Below are 8224 nucleotides of genomic sequence, written 5' to 3' on the forward strand. Positions count from 1 at the left end.
GCAAATCATTGCCACAGACAGGACCAATGCTGTTGTCAAGCAGTTGTCAAGAGTTGTCAAGGTGTGCGCCAGAACAAATGAGGAGTTATACCAATGGCAACAGCTATAGATAAGATAGACACTGTTGTCGAGGCTGCTCTAAACTGACATGTCAATGTCGCCTGTCATTGTAGTTTGTTTTTACTTTGCTCTGCTCCACTCCTAAACCCCAGAAACACAAGTATGTTGGTATGGCTAAACATAAGTGTTGACTTAACTGTACGGTCACACATTAGTGAAATTATCACTGGTGAATATCGGCCTCCCGTTCCCGTTTGAGAATAAAACATTAGCTTCTGGAGGCAAAACAAAGTCACATCTTTGAATCATGTGAACTCTGATGAACTCTGGTGAACTTTGACTGGTGAGGTCACAACCTCAACCAATAACAAAGAATGTGTGGAGGAGACATTGATTGTTGCCGTATTTATCAGGCTGATACTGTATATTGGCCATGAAAATACAAACTGCCCCACATCAGAGATGCTGCCTGGGTGGCTGTGGGTTAGGAGACAGGCATTAAGTGTAAAACGGAATACGTACCAATAAGATCATACTATGTGGTATTTATTGGTATCTATTTATTCACAGGCTAGCTAGCTAACATTGACAAGCTAGCTTTATGCTTTTGTCACATCCATAGATTGTACGTCTTGATGGACGATGCATCCCCACACAGCTCCACTGTACAAAAATGAGGCCAAGATATCATACGACTGCTGCCATCTTGTGCTGGTGACATCATTTGAGTTTTTGAGTTCCCACCCACACACCCGTTCAACAAACCATGACAAATCATGACGTAAACCACCCTTTTTATAGCATCAAATGACTAATTAAATCCAAACTTATCAGAAAAACTAACAATTGAACGTACAGCAGCATGATAAGAGCTGCCTAGAATGATAGAAATCATTCTTTGGAAACATTTATTTGACGTGTATTGGATTTTTTTGTCCCATCTGCTAAGTGGAGGGGGCGGGGTTTATGATCTATACTGCAGCCAGCCACCAGGGGGCAAACAAGATTTTTGGGGAGCTCATGTTGTCTTTCTTTATATCTTCCTGAGACCCGGTGTCCTCATATAAGGACATCACATTTTGGGTTTACTTGACCTTATACTTCATTCTACTTAACTTAGACCTGTTGTCCTTGTTCGTGGACAGTTCTTTGTGCCATCTAGTGGTAGGAAGAGCACAATACACTAATCCTTGTAACAAGAAGATGGCAGCCATCTCGTCTGCAGCCAATCCTGACAAAAAAGTGGACAACACTTGATCAGATTTTATGGTTGAAACTTGTTTATTTATGATTAATGTTTGTTGTTTGATATGGCAACAAATTTGACCAATTTTAGCAACAATAACAAGCTAACGCCATCGTCTGAAGACATTGGGACTTTATCATCGTTGACGGTCCTACTGATCCCAAATAGCTAGGAGAAACTAAAAATGCATTTCAAACAAAAGTTCGAGTCTCAGGAGGATACACAGTCTTTAGTCACACCCAGCACTGCCCACAATCAGCACAAACCTTGGCAGGCAATAGTGACTTGGGTGTGACCGTGCCCTAAAATGACATTAGATTCAGGCGGACACCTTGATCTTTACTGATTGGTTAGGGAAAATCGAATCATCCTCTCTCATGGAAATTGGCAAGAGTGGTCACCACGTCTGACTGAAAATGGAAACATAGAGTAAGGACTTTATAATTCTGTCTAATATCACACAAAACACAGAGAGGATGAGGAGTTTCTTTCCTAGGGGCAGTCTGGGTCCTGAACCAGTGACATGAACATCCATAACTACATGTTATTTATATCTCCACCTGTCTCATTCCAGCTATTCCATGTTTGGATTTTTCTGAAACTCATTCTGTTTCATTGTTTCACTTTGTTACGTACTGTTACATTGTTTCTTGTTGGAATATATTGTACTTTATTTTGTTTTCATTCATTCATTCATTTTCCGTAACCGCTTATCCCGTTAGGAGTCCAGAGGCGGGGTACACCCTGGACAGGTCGCCAGACTATCACAGGGCTGACACATAAAGACAGACAACCATTCACACTCACACATACAGACTATTGATGAGTCATCAGTTAACCTGCATGTCTTTGAACTGTGGGAGGAAGCTGGAGCACCTGGGGAAAACCCACTCATTATTTAAACTGATTCCATAGTATTCTGTTTTCTATGTTATAGTTGTTTCTGGAGATGGCATAAAAATAATTTAATTGCACGTTGTACTGAGTATGATTGTGTACATGTGTGTGGCAAAACCTTTATCTGACTTTTGAGTTCTAAGTCTGCCTTCAGTTAGAGGACCTGTGTGTGCCAAACCTCATGATAAAATGTGCTGAATTAATTTCAAGCAATGAGGTTTTTTGACTTAAAACAGATTTAGAACTGAATCAGACTCTGCAGTGAAACTTGTTGCTGTTTGGATGAGTTTTGTTTGCATTCCTGAATCTAAAGATCAGCAGCTAAAGGTCACACTATTACAGGCGTTTATGAGTTCAGAGCGTGAACACAAAGATCTCTTTCTCTTTGTTCAGTGTGGGGTGTGTATGTTTCAGGGAGTGCGTGCTGTACGAGTAAGAAAGTTAATTAAGGGAATTATATAAGCAGGTATCTAATTACATAATTCTGAACATTTTTAAGAATCAGCATCACTGGATCACGTAGAAATACAGTCAACACCCTCAGTTCCCTCCCTTAAATGACAATGCACGGTTTATGGTAATAAGCCACAGTCTGAGCCATGGGAATTCCTTTCATCATCATAATTCTTTTTTAGATGCACAATCAAAACAAAACCAACTTGATGCACAACATTCTTTTGTGTGTTTTTTGGTTCCTTGTTGGGCAACATTCCAGTTAATTTCAGGATTGGCCTTCACGGAAACAACGATAAAGTACAACAGAAACAGGCCAGCTTCCCAGAGAATACTATAACTGGGAGGGGTATAACTGGTAAGTTCAGCCTAATAATAAAGACATAAATATTTTTAAATGAATAAAGTATCTAGCTTCGCAGTTTTGGTTTCATGTATAGAGGTATTAGGATATCCACCTCTGAAACTTCTACCCCCAAAACAATACAATGGAGGGGAATGGATTTGTGTTGGTGCCGCTCAAAATATTTAAAAAAAATTACATTTGTAATATGTGTTTTTAGACACATGGTCACAGATACTGTGTATAATCCACAGACTTTAACAGATTTTATTGGGACTATATGCTCACAAACAGAATTTGAGCCCCAGTGCATTATGAAAAACAGTTTAACTATCTGCATTTACAGAGGTCATCTCCTGGATTCAGCTCCCACACTTCGGTGTCCAAAAGCACAGCAGCGCCATCATCAGCAGCAAATTCTGCTGTTGCCGTAACTTGGCCCAGTTTGCTGCCATTCAAGTTGTCTTTCAACAAGTGTCACCCATGTCTGGCTCCTCTCCTTATTAGGCTTTTCTGACGATGCGTCCGCACTTCCTCAGGTCCCGGCCTCCTCTGTCGGGCCTGACCGACTGGCTGCTCGTCCTCCAGGCTCCCTGGCACACCCGGGCGCTGAGGAGGAAGTACAGGCTATTAAAGCTTGAAGCTAGGAGGAAACATAACTCCTTTATAAGCCTCCCCTGAGGTCATCTTATTATGGTATTTGTAGAGTCAAACAACATTTCAGGAACATTTCAGTTAGATTAACTCATCTAAACCTGTTCACAGCCCTTTTGTTCTTTAAGTCCAGGGGAATCTGATAACTGCAGTATACAATATTTTAGACAATAATGTGCTTCTGACAGATTATGTTTGGGCCTTGTTGTGTTTTAACTAGACAGTCCCCACCTTGCACAAACCCAGGTCTGCAGCCTTACCACAATGCTCTAGATACAATAACAAATATTTTCCAAGTAAATACTTACATCCTACTCTGAAAACATTTGGGGACACACCCAGAAAATTCCCACAACCAAAACTTGTTTAATGTGTCACCAACAAAACCCTTAAAGTATTGAATTAAAGTGACATAAATGTGGGACTGGAGTGTTAAAGCTAAAACTTTTCTAGTGCACAGTGTACTTATTATACAGAGCTGTTAAGAAACGTACTACCTGTTCAGATTTTAATTTCACTTTTTAAGATGTTGCCTGATTTAAATCATAAGTTTGGTAATTTAATAGGCTTATTTCAGTTCTTAGATAAAAATATTCTACACTCAGGGTTCACTCACTGTTGATAGCAGCTTTAGTGGAGAAAGTGAAACTTGCTCAGGTGTCCTCATGAGCAAGTGGTCACGTGGTAACAGGTGGTCATATGATGACACCTGAGCAAGTTCAATTAAAGGTCCAGTGTGTAAGATTTAGTGGGATTTAGTGGCATCTAGTGGTGAGGATTGTAGATTGCAACCAGCTGAAACTTTTCCCGATTAGAATTCCTTTAGTGTTCATAGTTCAGGAGGTTTTTACTTGGAGTCGAAATTATCCGCAGAGATCTCTTCTTTTCTAAAACAAACAGACCCGGTGATTAAAACCAGATAGAAACCAACACATTCTCACTCTGACCTTGTCACATAGCGATGTTTGGTTACGTCCAAATGCTACGTTAAAGTTACCCTGGGTGCATTGGTTGCTGACGTTCTGGGACGCCGTGTCAAGAGAAATGCACTACGTCAGTAAAACACTGGAAATCCACATTTTTTTCCTCCAATAACTAACGCTCGTGGTTGGGTTTAGGCAACAAAAACACGTGGTCTTATTCTGCTGCGTTTCCCCCTGATGCAGCCAAGCGTTGTTAAACTTTAATGCTGACCAACCACGTATCATGCTGACATTAAAGGACGTCTTTTTTGTCAGTGTGTGATGCCCCAAGTCATGGCCGAAGTGCCGGATTTTGACGACTTCGGAGTGAGACCCGGTTGCACTGGGCCTTTAACAGTGGAGAACTGTGAAGAAAGCTGTGATACGTCCAAAAGCACTGGGGAAAAACAGTAAGTGAACCTTGAGTTTGTAAATTTTTACTATAGATAAGGTCACGAATGAACTTCCATACTCAAATATTTATTTTATTCAGACAATGTTCTTGTACGGCTCACATCAATACAATACATACAAACACTGATGCATTTGAGAAATTTGCTTTATTTTTTATTTTATTATTGATTTAAATTTATCTATTATTTGCTTTGATTTTTTAAATGTGTTTATGGGAAAAGTAGGGTAAAAAAAAAAAAATCTATTGTCATTGTTGCCATTGGTATCTGGTGACACCAGCCCCAACAATATCAATGAATGGATTAATAATCAATACAAATGCTTCAGCTAAGCCTTTCAGAGCTGTCAACAGTGCCTCCATGTTTATCAGAACATACTGGTATATCTACATCCAGATGTTACTGCTCTGATTAAAACCCAATCTAAATCACAGCCACACACGCCCGTGCACACGCTCACACACACTCACCTTGAGCGCAGCAGAGGTCCAGCTGCTCGTTTGCGGGGCTTGTTGCTCTGTCTCCGGTACTGCATCCAGCCGCAGAACAGCTCGTGCGCGATCATCACGTACAGCAGGAAGATGAGCACGGCGGGATCCATTCAGCCGCACGCGCCGCTGGATGAGAACCGGCTGGTGCAAATGGAAACGGTCCAGCTGAGAGCAAACAGCACCGGGCTGCAGACGGAGCTGGCTGGCGGTCTGCTGCAGGATGAAGGCTGATCAGCGATGACTGGGGGGAGAGGGTCCTCGTGGCCAAGTTGCCCCGTGTCCACTCCAACTTTAGGCACTTAAGTCGCGAGACACAAACGGCTGCTGCGGTGGGCGCTCGCACTCCACCCATGACAACACAGCATCCCCCAAAATCATCAGTTCACCCGAGAGAAAATGGTGTTTCTCACTGACAACACTGACAACAGCAGAGAGGGGACATCGGAGGATGTTGCCGTAGAGACGCGACCGTTGCTAAGGACATGATGTCGTCATCCACTCTGCCTAAAGATGAACGAGGCATTTGACCACAGCAGAGCCATGCAGGGAGCTACCAATCAGTAGCACGCATGATTGCTGTAGGATACCATTCATCCTCTGACGTGTAGGATGCAACCATTGATCCTCTGTATTATCAATGATTTCTTTTTTTTTTAATCAATGTATTTCATCAGCTGATAAATACCTCCAAAAATGTGGAAAATATGTATCAACAAAAGTATTATAATGAGGAAAAGCAAGACTTTATTAAATTTGTGAAGATATAACCAGAAAATGTTTGATATTTCTAATTAATTAGCTCAAGGTTAGTTTACAAAAATCTCATTATTTTTTGTTGATTTATATTCAAAAATTACATTTCTGCACTACTTTTGAGCAGGCACATTTAAAATAGCCTACTACTCTAAACATTAATTTGGGGAACAATACAGTTTTCTTCCCAGGATTTTAAATACATAAGCAAAGTGAAAAACGTGCTATGGCAACAAAGTCAGTGATGTAGGAAACCTAACTGAAAAAGACAGAGTGCCTCAAATGTCATCAAACTAGCTGAGGAGGACAGATAGACGTGCGATGGTAGTACTTGGCGATGGTACTTTCTGTCTATACACAGGGTTTTAAAAACCACAACTACACTTAAGCATGGAAAATAACCAAATGCTCCTTCGGTTGCGCACCAAAACAATCGGATCAAAACCTTCTTGAAGAGGTGGTCTCAGTCTGTTTGTGGTGAGAATGTGTTCCGACCTCGATCCGAACCAACTGAAGTCGCATTGTTTGGGTTAAACATGAGCATGTTACAGTCCTGGAGGATTATTAATGTGCACCTCCTCCTGTACTGCCTTAATATGCACATTCAGCACATCCAATGCATCAAAACATTGTTTTCTAGTTGGAGCCGCGCCTCGTTTTCAAACTGTATGGTTTGACTAAAATGAACAATGACAGCAATATAGTCCACAATGAGCAGCGCTAAAATCAACCTGCGTAGTTGTCCCTCCATTGTGACATTAGAAAGTGTCACATTTATCTTGCAAGTGTACTCTTCTTCAACGTTGGGTTTACTTCCTGGATTTTTCCCACATGGAAATTCTGACCAATCAAGAGCAGCTTTCTCGCACAAGGCATTTGATCTGGTCCGCTTGTAAATGCTGCTATGAGAACACAAACCAACTCGAGGCAATTATGTAGCTTTGTAACAAATTAGTCCCTGATTCGGACCAAAGCAAGACAACTCTAGGTCTGAAAGCACCCTAAGAGTTTGAGGCATCAATCCCAATCCAATTGAGTATACAGGCTAATACCCCAGGGATCCCGTGTTCGTGCCTCAACAGGTCAGAGCCAAGTCCAATCCATGGTACTGTAGGGCCTCCTTGGGTGTTTTATGGTGTTTGGCAGCAGATTCTTTAAGTCTTGTGGGTTGCCACATTGGGCCTCCTTGGATCAGACTTGCTCTGGCATGTCCCATGGATGCTTGACTGGATTAGAATCTGGGGCATTGAGAGCCCGGTTGATAGTCTTTGTCACATTGCTTGGACCATTTGAGTTTTTGCAGCGTGGCATGGTGCATTGTCCTGCCAGGATGGTACTTGGTCTGTAGTGGTGTTTGGGTGGGTGGTATGAGTCAGGTGGCATCCACATGAATGCCAGGGCCTAAGGTTTCCTAGCAGAACATACCATTGTATCGGGATGATCAGTGTCATTTACATGTAGATCCTAAGTCGACCTCAGTGGAGTGTTTGACATAGCTGAGCACAATTTCCTGCTGTGACTTCTGTTTTATTTTTGTGGAATGAATTTGATGTGTCACTGAAGAATGATTGGTGATACGAAAAACATGTACAGTGCTCTGACATGCTTCTACCAGGAAGTGTCAGACATGTGTTGACACATATGCCAGTAAGAAGAAGGAAGAATGAGTTTACTTCTGATAAGTTCCTTGACATGGTTTCACTTATGATAATCTCTGTTTCAGAAGAAACACATGGTTGACATCACATCAGATAACATGGTCTGTGACTGACCTAATGCAAGCTAACTATGTTAACAGCATATCTGACAATGTGCGACAACATTTTTTTGCCGGAACTAGAACTCAAACAAAGACTGACATCAAACAGAGTGTTTCATATTTAGTTGCTGTGATCTGTAAATTCACCATTTCACAATCTCACCCAGGGTCTGGGTCTGCAGCTGCCTGTGTC

General features: G+C 41.6%; 1 long non-coding RNA gene across 1 annotated transcript; it reads right to left on the reverse strand.

The window, feature by feature from the left end:
• Positions 1–1335: 1335 nt before the first annotated feature.
• On the reverse strand, positions 1336–8142 carry LOC144458724 (uncharacterized). Its single transcript, XR_013488111.1, has 2 exons — positions 5499–8142; positions 1336–3608 (listed from the first exon to the last, which is right to left on the reverse strand). It is a non-coding gene; the product is annotated as an uncharacterized LOC144458724 (long non-coding RNA).
• Between the last annotated feature and the right edge of the window lie 82 nt (positions 8143–8224).

The sequence above is a fragment of the Epinephelus lanceolatus genome, chromosome 19 (assembly GCF_041903045.1).
Source record: "Epinephelus lanceolatus isolate andai-2023 chromosome 19, ASM4190304v1, whole genome shotgun sequence".
NCBI lineage: Eukaryota > Metazoa > Chordata > Actinopteri > Perciformes > Serranidae > Epinephelus > Epinephelus lanceolatus.